This window comes from Mytilus californianus, unplaced genomic scaffold (assembly GCF_021869535.1).
Source record: "Mytilus californianus isolate M0D057914Y unplaced genomic scaffold, xbMytCali1.0.p SCAF_1, whole genome shotgun sequence".
Lineage (NCBI taxonomy): Eukaryota > Metazoa > Mollusca > Bivalvia > Mytilida > Mytilidae > Mytilus > Mytilus californianus.
In genome coordinates, this window is record NW_026262581.1 from 111,206,302 (window position 1) to 111,234,296 (window position 27,995).

At 31.5% G+C, this 27,995-nt stretch overlaps 2 long non-coding RNA genes across 2 annotated transcripts; one reads left to right on the forward strand and one right to left on the reverse strand.

Moving 5' to 3' along the window:
* Nucleotides 1–212: 212 nt before the first annotated feature.
* On the reverse strand, nucleotides 213–2,955 carry LOC127730745 (uncharacterized). The gene is made up of 3 exons (XR_007995263.1): nucleotides 2,644–2,955; nucleotides 802–1,412; nucleotides 213–433 (listed from the first exon to the last, which is right to left on the reverse strand). It is a non-coding gene; the product is annotated as an uncharacterized LOC127730745 (long non-coding RNA).
* A 22,734-nt stretch (nucleotides 2,956–25,689) lies between these two features.
* LOC127730739 (uncharacterized) lies at nucleotides 25,690–27,496 on the forward strand. Its single transcript, XR_007995261.1, has 3 exons — nucleotides 25,690–25,975; nucleotides 26,495–26,879; nucleotides 27,278–27,496. It is a non-coding gene; the product is annotated as an uncharacterized LOC127730739 (long non-coding RNA).
* Nucleotides 27,497–27,995: the final 499 nt, after the last annotated feature.

Genomic DNA, 27,995 nt, shown 5'->3' on the forward strand with positions numbered 1-27,995 from the left:
CAATGCCTCAGTTTTTCTGATTTCTTTTTAGGACAGATTCTCACTATGGATAGCAATTAATAATTATAATATTTCTACTAACAATAATTTGTGTATACATGTATGTGTATAATAATTTTTTTAAGATGCAGTTTCCATAAAGTTATGTTTAGTCACGTAAAAATTGTACCCGCACCGACATCCAAAACCTCGTAAAAAACTTCTAACTAGAATTCAGTTTCTACTGTGTTTATCTCTTCTGTGTAAAATAGTAGATTTTTTTTAATAAAAAGTTATCTAGCAATAATTGCAACAGTACACAAAGAATTGATAAAGTTACAATTTATAACAGATAATGAATTTAATAAAAAAAAAAATTGACTAGAACATTGTTTATAATTATATAAATTGAAATTGTCGTGCATTCCATCTTGTGGTCTTCTACACAAGTGATCTGAAAAGATAACGTAAAACATTATATTAAATTATACATAAAAAGGAAGAAATGATAATACAAAATTAATAAAAATCTGAAAAATTTGTTTCACTAATATTTTATCATTTAAACTGTTTCGATTACTTATTCAATATGATACCATAAAACCAGAAATACTTATGAAATATTTGTTCTTTGTAAACAATTTATCATAATTGAATCACCTTAAGCTTTATTGTTATAAAGAATTAATATAAGAAAAGATTAACAAGTATATAATTATGTACAGTCTGGTTGTGATTATATTGGACAATCATAAATAATGATGGAACATTAGATTAAATTTGTGATAACTTAAGTTATTATCTGATAATGTATGAATTTACCTGCCGGATAAATCTTCTTCCGCCAGGTTGTTTTTCTTGTTCTACCCCGTCTGTCTGTGGTCTGCTCATTAATTATAGATTATTATCTGGGACTGACTGTCCATGGCCGTGTTAAATTGATTGATTTATGCGAGGCTAATGTGCCAACATGATTGAATATTAGATAATGTCTGTATTTTGGCTGGGACTGACCACTACAAGGTCATTTCGACATCTGTTTGATAGTCTTCTGTCTCGCCATATCCAGAATCCATAGAGAAATTCCCTCTGCCGTGAATTATATGTCTTTTTGTGCCATCTATAACCATTTCTTTTTCTACGAATTTATAATTGTCCAGATTTTGAGATTTTTTTATACTTGTACAACTGTCTGAAGTTATTTTGATGGAAGGAATATGAGGAACTGCCAGTCTTTCACATTGTGTATCACAGCTTTGTTTTTGCACTTCATTGTCACCTACATACCAATCACTGTTGTCAAGGTTACAAGAACTCGTTCCCATGGAGTTACTATTCGAACCATGGAGCCTTTTGAATTTTATTTCCTCTATTGTTTCATTTAACGTCAGCAGTTGTTTCATAAGAGATAAATCTTGGTCCATTAAGGAGGCCTAAAATATATAAATAAAATATATAAAAATTTAATCGGTAAATTCGCACACGGATACGTCCTTGATTTGCATTTACCTTTAAAATTCATCGGCACTTTAAAATTACAAAGAACACTGTGTTCAAACAAAGTCTACCATTCATTCCATAAACAAGTCTTAAAATATTGTTTTAGTCTCATTATCTGTAATTATTTTGTATTTTTTTTATGTAGCTTACGTCTTTAACTTGGACCATTCATTTGTCAAACACCAAGGATACAGGAAGAAATTTAAATCGTGTCAATATTTCTGGAATCGCTCGAAGGTTCTACATATATTTGGCGTAGATTTTCGTCGCCAAAAGTTTACTTCTGATGTATCAGCATGCCTTCTCAAAGTAGGGGGTATGTCAAGATTTAAAGATAGAGCTAATTTAAAAAGAGGTCAAAAGGTAATGTCTATGTCATATCACCAGAATTCCACAGTTCTTTTTCCATTGAACTTATCTGACTCTTTGATCAGAAGTTTACAGTTAGGTATAATATACCCAATTATAATATGAGATTGACAGCGATACGACCTAGGCTCTATTGAGATTGTGTATTGCTTTAAAGGCCCTTCACCTGCGACATCTACCTGTCCAGGTGTGACATATTGGTGATGTGTTATCTAAATGTTGCTTTGATCGTCCAGTTTGAATACCTAAATAATAGTTTGTTACACCCCCAGTGAGCCATCCTTTATGTAGATTTGCTATATCATAGTAGTTGTTACAATGTTGCATTAACACAATAAATCTGAAGGATTTAATAGACAATTATTGTTTAAATTGCTCGATAACACAAAAAAATGTCTGGAATTTCCAATAACAGACAATTAAACTGTGAACAATTACATGTCAATATAAATATATGTTATGAAATAAAACGCAACGAAAGTAAAAAAGAAATAATATATATTTTGGACATGTCTGTCCTAGGAAAACGGCTATGTTACATTTCTATGTAGTGTTACATGATACTGATGCTCTATAGTCTAGATACCAGATTGTTTTTGGGCAATCGATACATGTATTGCATTCATTTCATCGAAGACGCGACAAAAAAAAAACGTAAAAGGATAAACACGTCTTTGGTTTAAATTGTCATCTATAATAAAGTTTATCCTTATTAGCACTCTGAATTTTTTTTCTAATACATATACGTGCAATTAATGTACACAATTTTGTTAAAAAATAGAAAAACAACCTTACCATTTCTTTTCTAAGTGTTTCCATAGCACTATCAATTTTTGTAGTTTTTCTTTTGGAATCTTGCTGACAAGATGCATTTGATTCTGCAACTTGTCGTTTAAAATCTTCTGTTGCCTTAAGTCTTGTCATGTAAAATTGTCTACATGAATTTGAAAAGTCAATTGATTCACATTGTTTATCTACAGTGTCTAAAATTTCCATTTCCAATTAATGCAGCAGCTGCAGCTTTTTCTTTAAAGAGATTATCAGATGTTTCACCTGCTATAATATATATGTGTCACCTGTTGGATTTTTAGCTATAAGAATAAGGTAATGTACAATAACAATGACTATATTACTTACCTGTTTACACGTGACTTATGGTCAGTTGATTTCATTGGTTCATGGCACGAAAGGCTATAGTATTCTAATGTACTCGGTTGGAAAAAGGTATACTTCAATTACTGCATATTTGTAAAATGATGTACAATACACACCTAAGGGGGATTGTTTGCTGTCTTTGTTGTGGAAAATAGACTGAACTGTTCAAACAAAATGCATTGAACGCGTTATCTTAAAATGTTCTTGTGGTTAGTTTAATTGAGATGCAAGGATCAGATTATGGTTATTTTACGGAAAATCGTATTTCACGGTACATTAAACGGTTGAAAGGGTTTGAAATTGGTCATTTATGTAGAAATGTTTTTTTAGTATAAATGTATAGTGAAAATATTATTATTGAAGAACTATTGTGACATTCATTCAAGAATACTTCCGGAGGTTGGTGTGTCTGTACCTGCGATAAAATCATCTGAAATCAATATCATTTATAATTCTTTAATTTTACTACCTGAACATCCCTTATTCAATAAATTTTAAACCCAATTTTGATTATACAATATATGTATAATGAACTGTTATATTTCCTTACATTAGTTCCTACAGGCTGAGACTACTATAGCACTGTGTTATAGTAGTCTCAGCTACAGGACAGAATATTGGTATGTAATTAAATCTTTACAGAAAATTTGGGATATCAGTTCCAAAAAGACAGAATGTTGACATAATTTTTATTATAATAAAACCTAGATAAAGATAAATAGGAATTTTCTTTGGAAGATAAAATTAATGTTTTTGTTATCTCCATGCACTGCACCTTAGTCCGTCTCGTCTTGTATGGGTCGTTCGAAATAATATCTAGATATCGTATAAATTGCATTTACATCTTAACATATAGTATAATACAAAAGAATCCTGGTGAACCCTTTCGAAAAGCGGTTGGATGTGGTTTGATGCTGCAATAGCACTTCCAGAGCTGAAACCCCATCCTGTCAAATAACAAGCCAACAAACCTCTAATGACCCTGATACCAAAGTGCGATTAACTATTTGACAATTTATCATTTTTTGTATTTGTGAGTTAATCATTCATCAATACAGTAGGAGTCCTTGAAATTTAATTTCTTTTATGTTCAAGCCCTCCTGGTTTTATATCCGAGTGCAAGTTACTCCAGAGATCACTTTAAGATAACACATGCATATAAGATAGCTTGAAGTATCAATTTGGTTTCCTGGGTAAATATGCGTTGTGACGAAATATGTCCTGTCGGTAATAGATGACAACAGCCTTAGTCATTTTATTATACAACTTAAATGAAGTAAACATAAGTGCACTTAACGTTGACCATATAATGTGTAAAAGGTTAAGTAAACAAAAGTACATATTTATTGTGTACTGAACATGCAAACCAAAATAAGAGAAGCAATATTTTTTTCAAAAATTGTGAATTGCTTTCATTGCTCTCAAATCTTTGAATAATATTTTGTTTTTTTTCTCCTGCAATGTTTTATTCACTGAGATTTCCAAACTTAACTTTACACATACTCTGATTACATTAGCAATATATTCCTGAATAAGAAACAAATTGCATCAAATAAATTGTTTTAACACATAATGACTTATAATGTTTGCATGCTTCAATAACACGATAATTTCGACCTTAACGACATTTACAATAAACAATTACACTATATGCATACATTTTTTTCCCAACCAAACATTTTACTTGCGTCACATAATGATCGCTAGATTTAATTCACAATGTAGCTTGAAGATATATATACTGGTGTTTTGTCTGTAAGATTATGTCCCAGCTGTAAGTAAGTGCAAATTTCTGGTATGCAATCAGGAAGTAAATAAGCACCAAATAAACATGTGTGACCGTTAGATATTTTGCACAGGCATTTCGAGAAAACAATTGCAGTTTATATTCATGATTTAAAGTGCAAAACCTAGTTCAAACGTTATTGTTGAACACTGTTTTTACGCTTTCTAAGCAATTGACAATATACTGCCAGTATTCATCTTACACGTATAGTTTTTTATTATAATAAGAAGGAAGATGCTAAAGCAGGAAATCTATGAAAGAGGGACGAAAGATACCAGAGGGACAGTCAAACTCACAGATCGAAAACAAACTGACAACGCCATGGCCAAAAATAAAAAGACAAACAGACAAATAATAGTACAGATGACACAATATAGAAAACCAAAGACTAAGCAACACGAACCCCACCAAAAACTGGGGGTGATCTCAGGTGCTCCGGAAGGGTAAGCAGATCCTGCTCCACATGTGGCACCCGTCGTGTTGCTTATGTTATTACAAATCCGGTAAATAGTCTAACTCGGTAGGTCACATATGATTGAATGAGGTTGGCCGAAAATATAACAAAACACTCAAAACTAAAAGCCATTGTTATTACCACCAGCAACAATGTATGAAAAATCCAAGAGAAACAAAGTCAACAACAAAAACATTCAAAACACAGACAAACAAAAAGTAAAATATCAAAAATACCGAACTCCAAGGAAAATTCAAAACGGAAAGTCCCTTATCAAATGGCAAAATCAAAAGCTCAAACACATCAAACGAATGGAAAACAACTGTCATATTCCTGACTTGGTACAGGCATTTCCTTATGTAGAAAATGGTGGATTAAACCTGGTTTTATAGCTAGCTAAACCTCTCACTTGTATGACAGTCATATAGCATTCCATTATATTGACAACAATGTGTGAGCAAAACAAACAGACATAATAGGTAAAAATGTCAAAAATTGGGGCACAGCAGTCAAAGTGTTATAATCTTAATTACTGTGAAAACAAATAACTATTTAAACAAAGAAAAACAAAATGGCACATAGACACTCTATAGACAAAGTACATAAGCAAAAATGAAAGACAAGAATACAAAAATTACCATAGCACAATAACACAATGGCGGGATGTATAAATACCTAGCTTCGCCAACAGTATATACCAAAGATGGACTAAACAGTAAAAGTTAAAATATACAAAGACAAAAGAAAAGAACACTATAACACGTGATTAAGATGATAAACAACGTCAGTACCTAGAATCTATACTTCAAGACCATCATGTATTATTTGTGAAGTTGAATATTTGCCAAAAAGGTCTTGGTATCTTCCGTTGAACTTTTTTAGAAAAAGGATGCAACGTTCTTTGACAAACGTTTGTATTCGGACCATTTTCATCTCTTTTTGTTATAGTTAGAACTTCGGTATACTTCTTTTTCCATTCTGAATTCTATACAAGAATGTTCTATCTCGAAACTCGACACCAGAGAAAACGACAAGTATTATGTTTAAGAACAAAACATACTTAATATCGTTTCAAGGGGAGAATATTTAAGCACACAACGTACAAAGATGTATGCTAACATATTTTCAATGAATAAGTTTTAAAACCACAAATATGTCAATTTTAACAAAATTGCTCATAAATAACATAAGATGCACACCTTGTCTGAATGAAACTTCATAGCTACCGCAAAATGAATATTCTACTAGACATAGTGGTGTGTATGGCTTCAAGGCATTTATAATCCGTGATGTTTTTCATTTATCTCGGATTATATCGTGCAGTATTTTCATAAGAAAACGTTTTATTATTCTGCAAACTGTTCATTCAGACATTAATGTGATATTTGTAGAACTATCATAATGCGAATTTTGCAACAGGGTGAATGCTGCTATAGTAAAAACACACATTTTACTCTTCCCGGTAATATTCTTTCATATGTTTCTGTACAAAAATTGCCATATTAAGTTGATGGTCTTATGGTTGGTTACCATAAGATTACCACTAAGTACATGTATATCAACTCAGAGACAAATTGAAGTTATATATTGTTTTAGTGTGGTAATCTACCATAGCACACGAAGCAATAGCGAGTATATATAAACTGGAGGCTCCAAGTAGCCTATATCGCTCACCTGGCATTATTGCATAAAACGGATACAATGAAACTAGAATATTTGCGTTGAATGGAAACTGTTTATATGGGCCGACACCTTGTCTTGATGATATTTTAGCTGGACAGAAATTTGGGTCGATCCATTGTTGTTTTGTAAGGTAGTATAAAAAGTTACAATTGTGAGTTAGGAACAATAAATCCTATAAGGAGTCAATAGACGATTTCAATAATTTGACTTGTTTGTAGATCTTGTGTTGCTGATAAAATAAGCTTCAGTCTTCAAGAGATTGGGTAAACACTAAAATATTTCCAAAATCATCACTTAAGTTGATAAACCGAAACCATTAGTCAACCGTTTATACATGTAGGAGTAATTGCCCATTTTTGAGTATTTGGTGAAATAACAGTAGATAGATAGAAACTGAATATAGAAAATAATGAACGGCACGACAGGATCTACTAACACATGAAATGACCAAAATCATCAGTCGACTCATAATAGGAGTTATTGCATGTAACAAAAGCTTTTTTAAATATCAAATTCTACCGAGATATAAGGAATGATTTTCTGGGGTTCTGTATACAGTTTGCGATTTTCAAATATGTGTTTCCTGAGTTAAAACAAAAAGTTATTGTTTACAAAGTATGGCTTGAGCGATTTATTTGGAATTTTCTAAATTATTAAGATTGAGAAGTGGTTTGAGAGTCAGAATAATTTCTGACGATTTTCTGGTTATATGGAATAACAATGATATAATTCAAATACACACACACATATATATATGTCCATAAATAAACACATTTCCAGCAGATTTGAAGTTTGACAAAAACAGAACCGGCATTTTATAAAGCCCAGTGGAATCAAAATATTTGTCCAACTTTATGATTATGAAATAAAGAAAGATTTCATTCGGATTATATAAACTATGTGGATAATGCTTATTTTTTAATAAGATTTATTTTTTCAAACTGATATTCATACTTCAATAAATGAAACAAATTTATGAATAAGTCCACACCTATACGTTAAATATAGGTCAAATCACCTAACCATAGTTTGTGTAGGAGGACCATAAATCTGGCAAACCAACAAAAAATTTGATTTAATATGATTTTCATTCAGTTTTTAAGTAGATCCTTGTTTAACATTTAATATTTATAACCATATTTGGAAAGTTTCTTACGCCTGAGTGTATTGGTAATTCATATAAGCTGCAAAATAACATTAAACACGAACTAAAAATTGAACTAAATACATAGGCTTTGTAGAAAAAAACAATGAAACAGGTTGGAAAAAATTAAATTTTGCTTGTGTTTTTGCTGACTATTTTAGGGATTGTTTTAAACATATTTGTATTTTCTTTCATTTAATAAATATACTTTTAATCTGACGAGGAAAACATTATATTTGAAAAACCTAACATGATCGGGAAACTGCATGGTATTTATTAAATTTTCAATTCGTGAATTATGCAAAAACTTTCAGAACGACAGAGATAACTCGTGTTATGGGTTATTGTTATTCAATGGTTTGCATTCTGTATTATGTAGTATACCATTGCGCCGTTAAATGTGCTGGGTTTTTGAATACGCAAACACTTTCGGGTTGAACGGAACTTTTGAAAATACATAACCTGTGTGAAAGTAATACTATACTAGGTACTAAGGCGTGCACATTTGATAGTGCCTGTTGTATAAATACGCAATCGCGTCCGATTTGTTTGAGCACGTATGATAAAATACATACACCAGGCTCTCTGCATGTACTGATCTGACAAAGTGGACACGTTTGGTTGTGAAGAATAATTAAATGTACAATCATTACCCGGTCTTTTTGTAGATTTTATAAACAGAAGACATATTAGTATATGCCAGGGTCTTTGTTGGTAACAAAATCTCAACATTTACACTTCTGTGTGCTCAATGAGCGGTTTCCATTTGGTCTGTGTGGTCTGTATAAATACAAGGTCACGTCAGGTCCAATTTTTGACGTTAACTTCAAGATCATAAATAATTCTAACTGGAAAGCACTATCAAATACCGGTCAGTGAAATGAAAAGTGCATCATTAAACTAGTTACTCTATCACTTTTATAACCTCCCGATTGCACCTGTGCTAGTTCCCAATTCACATATAATCCGGCTGGCCACGTTATTACCGGAGACCTCAACATTGTCAATAACACTTCCCTGCGAAATTTGTTATCCAAAGGTCCGAAATATCGTGAGCCTAAATCCATCAATTGGAAATACAACTTCAAAATACTGATGGATTCAGTCGAGGATTATGCTAGGCAATGGGCTAAACGCGAGAAAGAAGACGTAGATACTCTTTCCGAATGGATTAAAGCTGTGAGGTCGTTGATACAAATCCGAATTAAGAAACTAAATGGGCATATCAATACCCACGCTACATCAATTTTTAAAGACCCAAATGTTGCAAAACACTTGTCCTACCTCCATGACAAATATGTTGTTGTCCCCGCAGATAAAGCCCCAAACAACATCGTTTTTGTGTGTAAATATCATTACATAAACTGCTTGATAAATGAATTAGGTATTGACAATTCACTTGGAAACTCAACATATACCCTAACGACACTTACCAAAGAGGAAATCCTGGATAATCATAGGTCTGTTCTATGTTCCTTTGGAATTTCAACCAAAGATGAAGAACTGGATCTTCCATCACTGTATTGGATACCTAAACTACATAAGTGTCCTTACAAACAACGGTATATTGCTGGGTCTTCCAAGTGCTCCACGAAACCTCTTTCTAAATTATTAACATCTATTTTATCAGCAATCAAAGCCGGGCTCCAAAGTTATTATGAAACTGCCTATTCTAGAGGTGGCGTGAATCAGATGTGGATACTAAAAAATTCCAAAGATCTTTTAGAGTACATACAATCTAAGACTCTCTCATCTTGCAATTGTATTAAAACATTTGACTTTTCTACACTTTACACAAGTATTCCCCATTCCAAACTAAAAGACAAATTGAAAGAGTTGGTATTACTTTGTTTCATTAAAAAGAATGGCGAACGTAGATACAAGTATCTTGTCTTGGGGAGGGATAAATCCTACTTTGTAAAGAATCACTCTGATTCAAACAAAAAATTCTCTGAAACTGACATTATCGAGATGCTTGATTTCTTGAGTGACAACATATTTGTTACGTTTGGAGGACGTGTTTTTCAACAGACTGTCGGAATTCCAATGGGAACCAATTGTGCCCCTCTTCTTGCCGACTTGTTTCTTTATTATTATGAGGCTGACTTCATACAGGAACTTCTTAGAAAGAAAGATAAGAAGCTAGCAATATCCTTTAACTCTACGTTCCGCTATATAGATGATGTTCTCTCACTAAATAATACAAAATTTGGTGACTATGTTGAACGAATCTATCCCATCGAACTAGAGATAAAGGATACTACAGATACAGTTAAGTCTGCCTCATATCTTGACTTACATCTAGAAATTGACAATGAAGGTCGGTTGAAAACAAAACTTTACGACAAAAGAGATTATTTCAGCTTCCCAATTGTGAATTTTCCATTTTTATGTAGCAACATTCCAGCAGCGCCTGCATACGGAGTATATATCTCCCAATTGATACGATATTCCCGGGCTTGTGTTTCCTATCATGATTTCCTTGATAGAGGATTGCTGCTCACAAGGAAGCTATTAAGCCAAGAGTTCCAAATGGTGAAGTTGAAATCATCCCTTCGTAAATTTTACGGACGCCATCACGAGTTGGTTGACCGTTATGGAATAACCGTTTCACAGATGATATCGGATATGTTCCTTATGTCGTTACTACAACACCCTTCCCTTTTCATGAATATGACTTACCGAATTAGACTATTTACCGGATTTGTAATAACATAAGCAACACGACGGGTGCCACATGTGGAGCAGGATCTGCTTACCCTTCCGGAGCACCTGAGATCACCCCCAGTTTTTGGTGGGGTTCGTGTTGCTTAGTCTTTAGTTTTCTATGTTGTGTCATCTGTACTATTATTTGTCTGTTTGTCTTTTTATTTTTGGCCATGGCGTTGTCAGTTTGTTTTCGATCTATGAGTTTGACTGTCCCTCTGGTATCTATCGTCCCTCTTTTATTAGAAAGTGATCCTTGGAGAAAACTACTTAATCATGACCGTGTTGATTTCTATGTTAAATTCTGCAATTTCAAGCATCCATAGCATTTTTGTCTAAGGGAGTTCAAATAAATTAACAGTAACCTTTTCGTACTGCTTGTTTTAAGGTCTGATATATTAATATTGTCACAACGGTCATTGTGTTCTTCTTGCTTAGGGCTGACATGTTCAAGCTTCTATTTCAAATGTTGATAAACTTGATTTCCTGACATATAAATCGTTGACCTCAAAATTGTTGCTCAATTCTCCTGTACTATGGAATTTCTTTACATTTCAAAATCAACGTTGATAAGGCGATCTGTTAAAAAAATATTCTCTTTTCAGCTGAATATTGAAACATCTTTTCTCTAATATCTCTATATGTATGTTTATTTGTATATTACACTGACACTACTTTTACAAAAACTGACAATACACACCCCTTCTCCCTGCAAAAAAGGAGATGTGATCCCCATTGAGCATATGTGAGAGATAATTGTTTGTCGCGTACGCGAGAGTGTACCGCCAGAATTACGCTGAATGTACACAAGCTTTGCATCAGGAATGACAAAGACTTCCACAACACCAGATTTAACGTTTGATCCAAGGAATGAGAAGACGGGTAGAATCGAAGATTCGTTCGAACGGTGGTTACATTCGGTATTGTATATTATCATGTTTTATTATAACCACTGACACATATTGTCACTTTCCAAACAAAATTAATTTATACAAAGTTTCATAATAACGACAAAATTATTGAAGTACCGGTAGTATGGAGTGTATGCATTTTCAGTGCCATGTCAGGATAATATTCAGTGTAATTTATGGCAACACAGTCTGAAGAAAAGAAGAGAACTGTAGCCAAACAACACTAAAAACACAAACAAACTTTGGAGGTACACAGACGGTCTTCAAAATTAGACCGGTGTCTATTCAATTAGACAATTCTTTTTTGAATAAACACCACCTCGAATAAATGAATTTGATAGAGAATTTCAAAGATCTGCAATCAACACAAAATTTAATAGTGTTTAATTATAAAATAAAGAAAAGGTTAAATAAGTCTTTGCCACGTATACTAAATCCGAATTTCATTGTAGCGATTCAAAATGTTAGTACAATTCTAACAAAGACAAGGAGAGCAAGCTATATGTTAATCACTTTCACTGATTTTGTCCGATCAAAAAATCTCCATTTATGATTGACCAATAGTCCCAACTACTTGAACATGATACCCCTAAAATATTTTTTTTGGTATTTATTCCACGACCTTGTGTTAAATCTTAATTTCGATTTAACAGGACATTACGAGATATGAAGGACTTGCTTTTTTCTTTGTTCAAAACAAAGTAATAAATTACATTATTATCATTCAGTTTTATTGCGCGAAAATAGATTGACAAAGTACGCACAGATGATAGGGGAGAGAAAATCATCATTTGTTTCTGCTGTCTACTGTGTACCTGATTTATTTTTATTATGTTGCAAGGTGACATTTTTGATATTAGTAAGCTGCTGACTGTTGACTGCTGACAATTTGTTATAAGTTTATAATATTAAAATTATAAATAAGGAATTACACAGTTCAATAACGGGAGATTGTAATGTCCATTGTCACCTCATTACATTAATAAATTGTTTGCTTGGTTTCCATTAAATGAATGATGAATTGTTATTTGTTGATCGCCATCATTGAAATGAAACTAATACTTTTTAAAATTTGGTGCGTCCAAAGTGCTTTTTATTTAGGTATAGGCGATAGCCTAACATGCATAGTGGACAAAGAAATTTATCTATTATCTTTATCAATACATAATTATCACAAATAATCCAAATTTCAAAATCGTGACTATATATAATTCTTAGTTGGAAAAATGTAAACCTAATACAGTCAAAAATATAATATGCTGACATTAATGTAAACTGAATTACTCAATCACAGACTATCTCGACGGACAAGAACAACCAAACAAGCCAAATATTTGAGTTAGCTGGAAACCTGTGTCCGAACCCAATGCGAAAAGTAGTCTCAAGAGATATACTCGGACATGCAAAGTCTTGAATAAAATATATATACATGTTTAAATAAAACTTGAATGTTAACCTCTCTGCGGCGGGCTAGAAAGTGATAGTCACTGGTAAAATATTTCCCGTTATATAAATTCGTCACGTGTCTTATGAAACCAGGGTTAATCCACCATTTTCTACATAAGGAAATGCCTGTACCAAGTCAGGAATATGACAGTTGTTTTCCATTCGTTTGATGTGTTTGAGCTTTTGATTTTGACATTTGATAAAGGACTTTCCGTTTGAAATTTCCTTGGAGTTCGGTATTTTTGTTATTTTACTACTTATACTTTGTGACGTAAACTTATAAGTCTATTCGCTAGCAGGTCTAGTAACCGCTCGACTCCCTTTAGTCTGAAAACCCTTGGGTAGATACCTTTCGTCAAATTTGTCCTTGCTTCTATGAAAGGGAATGATTTTATGATTAGTATGCATCTTCATAATATTTAGTTGTAGCGGGCAAGCAATTTATACATATGTCATGCAACTACTTCCTGTTTGCCGATAGTTTGAAATTTTACATCACTCCTTTTACAAGGAACATTTTCGTCAAACTTTTGTTGCTTTTTATGGAAGGGAAAGATTTCATATTTGGTTCGCAGTCAATTTTGATGAAAGTGGAGTTAAGCACCAACAATCAATCAATCTTATGATTATATATTTCTAATGAACTCTGATCCATTTCATCTTATTGTGAACCTATACTTTAAGTCAAAACTGGCAAATTGTAAAACGTTAGAAAAAGTTATCGTCGGCAATAAGATTTGCCTTGTATTTGCATAGAGCTTTCTAGCCCAGTTCTTAGGAATCTACCATTTGATAAGCTTCTATCGTTCCTACACTAATTTCATACCTTCTGCTATCTTGGGTTTGGCTGTTTGTATGGAATCAACGCTCAATTTCAGTCCCTCTAAAAAGCGTCTGCTTCTCCAGCTTCGACTGTACTTTTGGATCATGTTTATATATATATTTTTGTTGTCTTTTCCCTTGAATGAGTAAAGGTATGTTCGATTGTGTACATTGGACTGTGAAATGTCCTGTTGTGATTGTCTTATGTTTGATTGGAAAGATGACATCATCGTCTCCATTAGAGGAAATGTTATACATTAAACCTTGCTTTATTTAAGAGAGCAAGATATTCCGATGTTCTTTATAAAATTCGTCACGTGTATTATCCCTCATGACGCAACTATTAAGCCATTTCGCTAGTACCATTAATACTAAAATTACTTCCTATATTACCGAAACGTGAGAAATTACTTTTATATATATCATATATTTATAATTACAGTAGTGAGTGATGTGTTACTGCAATCCAATGTTATACGCACATTATACATACACTATATTTGTATTTATTTAAGAACAACAACCGATTGTCATACAAGTTTTAGTTTTAGATTGTCTCTCTGGAAAATACATAAACCAACCAAGTGAGAAATATTTCCACACATAAAACAATTAATCGGCATTGAGCCAAAATATATCTTATTTCATTATTAAATAGTCAGATAAATCTAGTTATGATTATAGCTATCTCAAAATTGATATGATAATTCAGGATAGATTATCAAACTGCTGACATTTTTGCAAGACCATTACGAGTCCGATTACAGAATGGTGTCTTCAAGCTTTATTTAAAAAATTCTGTCAACAATAAGAAATCAAATAGTCAAATGAGGTATTTTCACAATTTAATGTTTGTAAATTACTCAAATGATTACGTCAGAGAAAACTTTTAACTTGTTTTGTATATTTTAGACCTTCAATGGTTTACCCTAGATATGCTAACCAGAATTGTCAATACTAAAGTAAATGCTCTTAATTAGTTTGACCGATTTCAAAACAAAAATACAATGACATTAAAATTCAGATAATAAAAGTTGAATGAGTATTAGAAAAATATAATTTTCAATAACATTTGTATAACGGATAATGGTCAGGTGTGACCGAAGTAATATCCATTATAATGTACAAAATATCCAATGTAGGTGTTGGTCAGAACTAACCTTGACACAAGTTTGTTTTGGTCATTACCGGTTCCATTCTTCAAAACAGAACATCGCAAGAGTTTTACATACATAAATTCCAACATGAATGAATTACTAGTATGCTGTATTGTCGTTTGAGAGAAGCATTGTCTTTTTACACGACAAACTTGAAATAGATTGTAAATTTGCTTGGTCTTAAAAAAAAACTCAGTTAAAAAGTAAAATCTTTTTCTTGGTAAGCCTTATGTTTATTAAAAAGCGTAAAATAGAAAAAAGACAGTTCATAGAAACTCGCGATTCATTTCCTAATTAGAGCAAAGCTGTCTTAATGTCTTTGGGTAATTCAAGAACAACGAATTGGTATTGGTTGTTTCCTCTTTTTTTATTATAGAATGTATGAAAGATGTCCTCTAGATTCAACTATATCAATACATAGTAGAATTTTTAAGAAATATATTTTTTATAACATTGACACATGGAATAATCTCAGATTATTAAGTACTTTTTTCAAACTTTGATAAACTGAACAATTGGTATATGTAAATATGACGATAACAACAGTACTAAATGCATATGTATATATTTGAAAATTTATAAATACTGTAGCATACACAAGTCCTTCGAGCGTGTATCTGTATTATATTTCCCCCATATCAAGTAGCAAGAAAAACATATTTTGAAATAACCAATGCGACAATTGCCTTCATGAAACTTTCCCTTTTGTAGATGAAACGCGCGTCTGCCGTACATATATTTTTTCCTGGTATCTATGAGGAGTTTATGTAAGGAGAAGTTTCATCGAGGGACCTGTTTGACAAAAAATGTAGTCCGTTATTTTATGTTGATGTATAAACATATTATAAGTTGAAAAATAACGATTATCGTCGAGTTAAACGCATATGCTTTATATTTCCGGTCCCCCACACCCAACAAACGACGGAATTTGGACCGTTTGCATTAAATTTGATTGAAAATTAAATTGTTTGTTATGCATTATTTTTTAATTTCAAAGAGACATAATTTTCTGATAATCCGATTTTCTATGTAAACCTTTTCTCAACTAGGATATATTGTGTTAATGGGCATTACATCTTAATTTGACATATAAGCTAGAAATGGGAGCGGTGTTGGGGCCTTATCGAACCTTTTACTTTAAGTTATTTTGCTAAATGTAAACCATATGGTTAGTATACAAACCAAATAACTTTGGAATTACGCTGCTTTTGAATACAGCAGTGGTTACTAAATAAAACAGAATAGTTTTTCTAGTCGATATTGTCAAATTTTAAAACATTAACTTTAGTTTTTTAATCGGTATGATAGTTTACGATATTGTTTTTTTCAAATTTGCAGCATTACAAATTGGAAAATCATTTCTTGTTCGGGTTTTGCTATACTTTCAGTCTTTATCAGCTCTTCAACAATTGTACAAGGTTTGGAGTTCATAAAGGAAGAGACATTATTCGTTGAAATACGCGTTTAGTGCAGCAAAATTAGTACAGTTTAATGATGTAAACTTCAGTGTCTGTTCTTTACAAAAGTAATATAAGCTATAACAACACTGTCTTTAATTACTGCCTCCAAAAATAATATATATCAGCATAGATGAAATTACCAAATCATTTATAAAAGTATCCAATAATAACGATACGATTATTGAGATGGTATTAAATGTAAGCATTGTCAGCGGGATGTCTTAAAAGCGGTGAAGTACATGACAACATGGAGTTAAATTACAGAATGTAGGCTCTGTAAATTCAGTCTTTGCCAAGAATATAAAGTTTCGCAGACAACAGACATAGTCCGAATTCCAATGTGGTTATCTAAAATGTTAGTACAATCTACACAAACGAAAAGTAGAAGAAGAAATTAGCTTGAAATGAAAGTTTTTAAACAACTTTTTCCAGAAATGTTTTTATTTTTTTGGATTAGATTTTTTTTTATATTCTTTTTGTTTACTTTTGACATTAGGAAATATGTTAGATGTGGTACTGGTAAAAAAATGTGTTTTCGTGAATTAAATTAAAAAAACTATGATAAAGTGCTGTATGGTAGCTAATAGTTTGTTTATTTAATGTATTTTAGAAAATGTATTCATATTCAGGAGTAAATCAAAATAAATTAAAAATACATTTATTTAGTAGGTCCAGCTAAGTGGATCGACTTGAATAAAGGGCGCCAAATAAGGACTTATACAGAAAATGGAGTATATAAGATAGGGGCAGATATTTTGCATTGTTACAATAGGCAACTTATCGGCACACAATGAGTTGTTGCAAAAGATTTATGTAACATACAAAGATGTTAGAGCTTTCTTGGCTAGTGGCAGAACACAGTAGCTCCTGACAAGGTGATTCACATATGTGCTCTGCAAAAGTATCAACTTACCAACCTAAATCATAAAAGTCGTGGTTATGGAATTTTTTCTGGAAAAAAATCTGTACCAAGTCAGGAATATGACTGTTTTTCCTGGTAGTTTCTGTGACTATGCATTGCGTAGATTTTTCAGACTTTCGAATTGAAGTGAAATGTATTGTTTTCCAGAAATTCACTGTGCTTCGTTTTATTCAGATCTCACCACGAAGCAAGAGGCTCCCCTAAGTGGGCTGTCACTTTTAAACTTGAAGTCTACAAAAGAGTTTCCAAAGGTGTTGTTGGTACATAAAATTAACTACCTCCTATTAAGTCAGGAAGTTTTATGAAAACTATTTATGGTTTACGTGTTGCATTTCAAGACACTGGACATTTTTTGGTATATGTGAACCACGAATTTAAGTATTCAACAAAATGTATGTTCATACTATAGACTTGTTTAAGACATTGGAAAAACGATAAAATCCAGTATCCACTAAAATACAAATACAAAATTCGACTTGTGAGTTTGCTTTTCCTTTTGGTATCTTTCGCCTCTTTTTTTACTAGATATATGAAAATTTGTACCAATAAAAATAATAAAACTACAATATTTCATCATTAGATGAACAAAAAAAAGATTAATCAAAAAGAACTTTATCAGTATGCGAAATAATTTGAAATAATGTCTTGCAAGTAAATTTTTAATTTGCTGACATTTTGAAAGACTGAGTGGTGTTAAATGTTTTCTGTGACAGATAATGATTGATATATTTGTTTTATCTAAACCATTAAGACCAATATGTACGTGGTCAACAGATGGACCCATTGTATTTGTCCTACATTATTTCTGTAAACATAATTCAAATGGTAACGTCAACGAAAGCTTACAGTATGTTTGTATTTAAAGGCATACTAGGAGGTCATACTAAATTTGATGATCAAATTGGTCAATTTTTGAAGTAAAAGTATCAATTAGTGAAACCGATTTAAAATCTTTAATAGGATGACGATTGAATTTTAATCATAACACTTGAATGATTCATCTGACAAACATAATTTTCAATAATATTTGTATATTGGATAATGGTCATGATGACCTAAGTAATATCAATATGTACAAACACTCATTGATGTTGATGTAGATCAGAGCTAACTTTGACATAAACTTGATATTTTTAGTTACTGAAAAGAAAGAACATCTTAAGGTAAAAACAACCCTTCAAAGATATGTGTGGGTCTTTTCACAAAACTTCTTACGACTGAAAGTGGTCGTTTGTTATATTGAAATGGGCATGACTTTCCAGTATCCACAGTGCATGGAAGTATTGTATTGACAATATTTGATACTTTCGTGAATATTGTGACCGATTTCAAATTACAAAAACGATACCATTAACAGTTCGATCACAATACTTGAATGACAATAATATTTGTACAATTGGATAATAGTCAGAATTGACCTAAGTAATATCAATTGTTATGTATAAAACCACCATCCCGTGAGTTCAACCCAGAATTTTGGTTGGAATCATTTTGTACTCTGAAATTTTCTGTGTAATGATTTGTGGACTATTTGCTTGGTCATCTTTTTTTCGTTTGGCCGTGATTTATATTTTGTCTTACTGATATCTTCACCTAATTTTTCTATCCCAAAAAGAAACCTTCCTTATTCAGTGCCAATAAAAAAAAAAATAATTTGTAGTTTTTTAATAACTACACATCTACAAAATCCTTTGTTTATTATTAAAATGCGAAATAGTTTGGTGTATTAAAGTTAAGTACTGAATAAGTCATATAATAAAAAAAAATTATTTTACCACCCGTATTTCTAGACATAAAACACCAAGCATGTAGCCAAAGTATATTCAATTTAAAAATATTTCATTAGTAAATGGCCAAACAAATCATGTAATGATCATGATTAAAATTAAATTGAAATAATGTATTCAAATAGATTTCGAATTGCTGACATTTTTGCAAGACCAGAACGAGTCCGATTACAGATTTGTGTCTTCATTGCATTCAAGCTTTGGTAAAAAAATATGTCATCGACAAGAAACCAAATAGTTATTTTATGATAAATGTATATTATTGTATTTTTCTACGACAGATAATGATTAGTAATTGTTTTAATATTTATTCGACACAACTTCAAGACAATAATCAATACGTACAAGATCAGCACATGGAAGCATGGTATTTATACAATAAAATTTTGTACATTTCTCAATTGATTATGTCAAAGAAAACTGAATTTGTTTTTGATCTTTTTAGGCCTACTATGGTTGTCAATTTAAAAGTAAAAGCTCTTAATTTGTTCGCTCGATTTCGAACCACAAAATACGATGACATTAAAGTTTAGATCACAATAGTGGAATGACTATTAGAAAAAACATATTTTATCAATAATATTTGTATATTGGACTATGGTCAGGGGTGTCCTAATTAATGTAAACTACAATGTACAAAATAAATAATGTAGGTGTAGGTCAGAGCTAACCTTGACACAAGCTTGTTATGTACATTTGGGTTACTGAGCTCCCTCTTTTAAGTTAGTATTTCTCACGGGTTTTACATTTAAAGATTTCACAGTGAAAGTATTATGCTGTATTGTATTGAAAGACATTTTAACTTTTTTGTCTTTTAAACTTTAGATATGCCGAAAATTAACTTGATCTTAAATTCTTTTGTTCAGTAAACACATGTAGATAGGATAAACTTAACTGTTACTTCTATAACACAAATAGATGCAAAAACCAACAAAACCGAAAGGGGATATATAAATCGGAATTCAGAGCACACTACAAGGTTTTAGCAAATCAAAGTCAATGCAACAAGTGTAAAGACAAGCAAAAAAGCTAACATATACATAAGACACTTTAAGTTTAGGAAACATAAAAACTCAAACTTATTATCAGAAGTGATATAAGAAGCCCCAGAAGGGAAATACTTCCTATTGCATTCAACAACATCCATATTAACCAAAAGTAACCATTGTTAGGATAGATGAAAAGTGTGCAAAACGATTAAAAAGAAATACGTCTGATAATGGAGATTTATACCATTAGATTTCCCAAAACCCTTCAAGGTCAACTCTGCATGAAGACATAATAAGCTTGACGTAGTGGTTTTGCATTTTAAAAGCTATATAGTTACATGGTAGCGATTACAAGATCCTACGAACCTCGCGGTTTTTATGGTAATATTTTTCCTAAAGAAAATATCTATTTCTCCAAAAGACTAATTAATTGATCAATCATTTTATTGTAGTAGAAATTATACTAAATATGTTATAGGAATTTAAGTAATTTCTCCCGAATATCTATATAACACATTTTTGATTATAGGCTTGCAGTTGCAAGGTATACATTCGGGTTACTAAATATTTTTAACAAAATTATTAATACGTTATCCCAATAGGTTCAATGCGACATCAAAAGATTATCACCGATCATTACGAAACTTATATTTACTACAACGTTTTCGAAAATCGGTAGATTTTCATACAATTTGAAAGTGTTCAAACAATGCTTTCCAATAACCCTTAAATGCGCAAATAAATAACACTACTTCAATTAAAGATGTTGTAAACAAAGTAAACAATGAACATACATAACAGTAATAAAGAAAATAGATACACCAGATTAAAACGCTATTATATTTTGTAACAACAAATATGTTTTAAAATAAGACACTTAAAGATATTTTTGTTTATTTATAAAACATTTAACTTTGATCCCTTCTTCTTCAAAACATGAACTTCAAATATAAAAAACACCACTTGCCTTTCTAAAAATTTGTAAAAACATGTAGTTTGTTTTTGTAGGTATTAATTAAGCTGCGACTGCGTCACCGGCGGTTGTCCTCTTCTCAGATCTAGTAAAAACATTCAATCTTTCCTATTTAGTTTAATAGTGAAGAAGGACTTATGGTTTCTCACCTAATGAGATCAAGACTGTAGTGTGGTCTTTTCCATTTTTTTAAGAATAACAAAAGCGATCATTGATCGCTTCCTCTTTTTTTCAAAGAAGCAAAAGAAGTCAAAATTATAGGTTCGAAAATGGTAATTTATTGATTAAATGATGCTTCTAAATAAAGGCAACAGTAGTATACCGCTGTTCAATAGTCATAAATCGATTAAGCGAAAACAAATCCGGGTCACAAACCAAAACTGAGGGAAACACACCAAATTTAAGAGGAAAATAACGGAACAACAGAAACAATGAACTGCAACAAAAACAAACGCCAACATACATAGAAACGGATTAATTTGATAACAACTGCCATATTCTGACTTGGTACAGGACATTTTAAGAAAAAATGGTGGGTTCAACCTGGTTTTATGGCTAGCCAAACCTTTCGCTTATATGGCAAAGTTTAAAAAACCGCTAAAATGACATTACGTGACAGGAATACAGTACAAATTAACGCAAGAACACTCTGAAATAACTGAGATGTGTATTGATGTCACATAGCATTTGAAATTTATGATATGATGCTTCGACAGTACTAAGTGTATATATTTGAAGTACTATCAATACTAATATAAACATTGCTTACAGGTCATGTAACCAGTAACGGTTCAGATACACATATTCCTACTAATATTCAGAATACGTACTTCTTTCACAGCATCAAATTCTTCGAATGTGTATTTCTTCTTTGAAAAATTTATCCGAACACCAATTTTTTGTTGGTTTTTTCATTTTAAATAGAAGTTTGTTGTCGTTATCATTGGTTAATAAGAATTCAAATATTCAGTAACTTAGTAGAAAGAAGACATTAATCAAAATAATAATCCACAAAGTACTTGCACTGTTTTCAGATGTGACTATTATCTCAACTAATGAAAATTTCCAACATCAATCTTTTGTTCTTTTATCTCTTAACCCATTTCTGTCTGTAGTATAAACTCTTCAAAAATACAAGGCTTATAATTTGTTACACCAAACGCACGTTTCGTATACATAAAACGTGTTTTGATAAAACCGAACCAAGTATGATTTTGATAGTCTTAAGATGGTCTTTGAAATGGCTCCTCCAATTAACAACGTTGTTGACATTGATATAAGATATTATTATATTACCGTGTAAAATATATATTATTTGGTATTTAATTTACTACAAATTTTCACTTCTTCGTACTATGAACATCAAAATTATTTCATTTTTCCTTAGATGCTGTTCTTGGACCTGTACAGGAAGTTTTATCTAGCACTAATTGTATATTTTTATTGTTGATATTCACCCCATATGTACCAAGTGTTAGATTAGTTTTATTGATATTAATGAAATTTCTAGGTATTCCTAAACGGAAGATTTTATACACACAGAAAAAGAAGTATACTTAACAACAAAATTATTTTCATTTACCTGTGTATAATATGACGCAGGTTTCTTCAAAAGTGATGATTTTCTAAAAAATGTTTGAAATTTCACAGTGATATCATACTTTAACTTTGTTTAAACCTGTTTATTTACTTTTGACTTTAATTATTTATCCCTTGTAATTTTTTATTAACTGTGTATTTGCATTCAGGTGTCACAGGTCAAATTTATTCGTTCATTGTGTGTTAATTTACGTTTTTTGATTGAGTTAAGCCTTCCAATTGATATTTTATAGTGTGATTTTCTATGTTGTGATGTTATACTATTGTTTCAGAAAAGGGAGAAGGTTTTGTACCATTAAAACGTTTAATCCCGCTGCAAATGTTTGCACCTGTCCTAAGTCAGGAATCTGATTACAGTAGTTGTCGTCTGTTTATGTAGTTCATACGTGTTTCTCGTTTCTTGTTTTCATATAGATTAGACCGTTGGTTTTCCCGTTTGAATGGTTTTACACTAGTAATTTTTTGGGGCCCTTTATAGCTTGCTGTTCGGTGTGAGCCAATGCTCCGTGTTGAAGGCCGTACATTGACCTATAATGGTTTACTTTTATAAATTGTAACTTGGATGGAGAGTTGTCTCATTGGCACTCATACCACATCTTCCTATATCTATGAAAGAGATTCCGTGAAAATATGGATGTGCGCACAAAAAAGTAAAGACAAATAGTATTTCCTGTAAATAAAGGGTCTACTACTCAATCAACAAAGTTGTTTTCATTTCAAAATATGATATAAGAAGCTTAAAACTTTATTTGAAAACAAAATCATTATTATACAATCGATTTCTAGAGCATTAATCCAACAGAACTTAAATAAAATAGTCATAGATAATATCGAGTTTTCCAGACAGAGGGACAACCTTAGTTTTTTAAACATGATACTGTACACGTATGGTATCGATTTAAATGCACATAGCTCATGTTTTTTTTCATAATATTAATATCCATCTTGTGGATACTGATTCAATACTGGCCTAATTTTTAACAGTTAAATGAAAATGTCTCAACTTAAATAATGCTTTTAATAGGGTGTTAAATATAATTAACGAAAATAAATAAAGGTGAAAAACGTTTTAAAAGGAAAATAATACTTTGTAACAGCAAACATATTTATAATAAAGACAAACATAATTCAATGATATTATGATAATATAACTATATTGTATTATATTTCTCATATATCAACAAACAGGTCTAGAATTATTGAAAATATCTTTAGTTTACTAATGCTGAAACAAGTGTTCTTTAGGTAGTCTAAACTATTTGCTTTCATGATATCATTATAACAACCAATCCTTTTGATTTACTGCATGAATTTCCAGGACAATGATTTATAATTTATGTTAAAATGTTTACAATGCTATATGTGTGTTCAATTGTACTTTCATCTTGCCTGGCAAATGAACACTCGTATACTTATAAACAATACTCTTGTGTTATGGTTGTTCTTTTTTTTGATCTAGGTGCTACTGAGGAGTCTTGTGTAGACTAAACGCTCGTCTGGCATATTCAATTATAATATAAAAACAAGAAGATGTGGTATGATTTCCAATGAGACAACTCTCCACCAGAGATCAAATGACATAAAATGTTAGCAACTTAAGGTCACCGTACGGCCTTCAACAATAAGCAAACCCATACGGCATAGCAAGCGATAAATGGTCGCGAAACAATTCAAACGAAAAAACTAACGGCCTTATTTTATGTAAAAAAAAAACAATAAACGAAAAACAAATTCGATATATAGCAACAAACGACGACTACTGAATTACATGATCCTGTTTTGAGATAGGCACATACAGAATGTGGCGGGGTTAAACGTGTTTGAGGGCGCGCCATTCATCCCCTAACCTGGTACTGTTGTGAAATAGCACACCATAAGAACAAACAATAAAAATCAGTTGAAAAAGGCTTAACACATCATATTGATACACAGCACAAAAACAACTTACAAAGACACAAAGTACAGACCTGAGAGTTCACGCAGTTACTGAAAGATAGTTCAAAACTAATAACAACTAATAAAAAATTAACGTATCTAAGACTAAAATATCATTCAGTACACATCGAAATCCAATGGATTTAGTGTACGACGTCATTTACAGTCAGAGAAGAGGTGACCTTGTAAGCCTTGTATCTTTGAGTTTTTACCGCTGAACGTTTCTGAAAAGTGCAACTATGAATAAGAAGGTTTAACAATTATATATAAAAGAAAAAGAATTAAGTCAGTTCGAACAGGAATAGACTTTTGTCCAAAAAAAAAAATTGTAAAAGACAAACTAATTGACGCAAGCTAATTTACACAACTGAAACACGAATAAAATGCAGAGGTAAAATTAAATGTAAAAAGGTACTATACAATTGGTTATAATCGTAAACTTCAGCGAAACATCACCTTTTGCGCAATATGTTATTTCTTTTAAAGTTCAGGATAAAAGGTTTCAATAAATTTATTTTTTATCTTATTTCTACGAGTACATGTAAACTTTTTATGCATCTATGCAAATAAATTGAAACATATTTCAAGGAAAACAGATATCCAACGATTTATGCTGATGAACAAAAATTCTCAAATGAACGTCAGCTTAGCAGATGGTAAAACTATTTGTAAAAAAACAATTTTTTTTCTAATTTTATATCTGCCATCATGTGGTAATTTACATTTACATCTATTGGATACAAGCCAAGGAAGTAAAAACAAGTTGTTGTAGTCAAAATGCAAATGTCCTAGATCAAGAGGAACATCGTAAGTTTGCTTACTCCACCGTGACCATAATATTTACCTGTAAGTTTTAACCAATCAGAGCAATCGTGAGTAGGCTTTGGAGTATAAAAGACTTTGCAAAGTAATGCTTACATCATTTAATTTTACATTTAAACTAATAAGATCTATAACACGTATACTGATAAATATGGTTTTGGAATTAAGCATGTCAAATCAGAATATTCCTAATATTACTGTGGAAAAATATGAAGAAAATGTGGATCTACAAAATAATTGTAGATCATTTTACTTGAATCGTAAGAAGGCGTCAGAAGATTTCAAGCAATCACTAAATGAGCATAGTGAAAAGAATGTCGGTACAGGGAAAAGAACATCACTTTCTACGGCTATGGACAAGTTGCGAGAAGAAATGGTGAGTAAATACAAATTATTTACTTATGCTTTGATTCTACCTTGTATTAATCATGAACAATGTAACTTTTTATTCTGTAGATTTTTTATAAAGTATACCAGCTGTTATTGGTTTCACATTAAAAACCAAGCTAGTAACAGAAAAGATTGAAGTTTAAAGATAACATTGATTATTGGTTTCGATTGTAATCCCTTTTAAACCTTGTTTTACATACTTTTTAGCATACAAGCATCGATACGTATAATTTTGTTTTATTTAATGTTAGGATGAAAAATTACAATTACATTAAAAAAATAAATGAAAACACAGGAAAATTTTTGTTGAAATGTCATCTTATTATGGTCGTTATAACACATCAGTGTTTTCGTTATCAGTATATCTCAAATTTAAACCTTAGTCATGTATGCATCTATTTAAAGCACTGTATGTATATAATTTCTTAAGATTGTGAGTCATCGGGTAAACTGATTCTTGCTTTATCATACCTTTTAAATAAGGACTATGAAACGTATTTTCCAGGCTTCGCTTGTGGACCAAGACTTATCTTTGATGAAGCAACTAATGACTTTGAATGAAACAATAGAAGAAATAAAAACCAAGAGACTGTATGGCGTGAGCAAAGACTCTGTAGCAGATAGTATAGATGGTGTTGACAGGAGAGAAACAAATACGCCCCAAAGTATATCCACTCTATCATTAAACAGTGACCACTGAAGTGAAAGTAGTAATGGTGTAAAAGCAAACTACGTAGGAATTCCGACAGAGTTTTCCAAAAACAGCCGTCAAACATACCTCTACTGATTCTGGTTATGGATACTGAGCAGAATCGTTTTTCTAGTCTTAGATGATATAGATTGATCTCAGAACATCGAACATTCTACTTTATACAACAGCATTGTCCATTGTAAGTATATAGACATACGGAATAAGATATATACGTATTTTGTATATGATTAACGTTTGAAAAGGATCTAGATCTGTTAATTGTGACAGTTAAGCTGGGTAAGGTAAAGTTTTCAATAACTACTTAGAATCACAACAAAAATGTTAATTAAAAATGTGTCTGTTAGCTTTGTTTACTGTCACTTAAAACTAAGATAAAACATTAATTACATGGGAATCAATACATAATCGTAATGAAGTATAATTACATATATACATTTTACTGAAACAAATCATTTTTCTTAATGAGCCTTTTTCATTTAATCAAGGGTACAAACATTTGTAAATTAAAATCGACGGAGATCACCATATGTTTCAATTTTGTCGAGTATCAAACATATTTTATTCTTTTCATTTCAGATGACCATTGTACACTGTGGTTAAACAAACGAGCATCCAAAGTCACTGTGATAGTCACAAGCAGACGATTTCCGAACTTATAGAAATATAAAACTCATGACTCGTTGTTCTTTCATTTCATTATGATGTTAATGTTTATATTGTCGTTATATTTTATGATAAAAAAATATGTTGTTATGAATTGATTATATATGAGCAAATAAACTCATCATACCAGGATTACAATTTTGTACGCCAGATTATAAAGAAATCAACCGTATGATGAAATATTGTTTCACTTTAGAGCGGGAAGCGGATAAAGTGGCCCTGATCATTCCATTAACTGTAACCGGAAGGAGTTTCGTAATACGTTTTACAGTTTGATAATCCCTTTGGTATCTTTCGCTTCTTTTTAACAGGTGGAAAATGTTTTACACAAGGAAGACGTTTTTAAAAACATTTCAAGTTTATTTTGTTAAAAGATAAACGCTTGATCAATAGGATAATATTATCCTTGAAAATTATTTACAGTTTTAACTTATAGGGAAGTTAAAAGTTGTTGGGTTTTATAATGATCCGCCAAACTTCCCATAACACCTTTTCTGAACATGTAAATGAACAACACAATGCAAATAAACAACCAATGAAAGTGTATAATAATCAATTTATCATGAAGGAAATCAATTGTAAAGTTTACAAAATGCTACGATTTGAATATTACTTACCAATTGAATGTGCT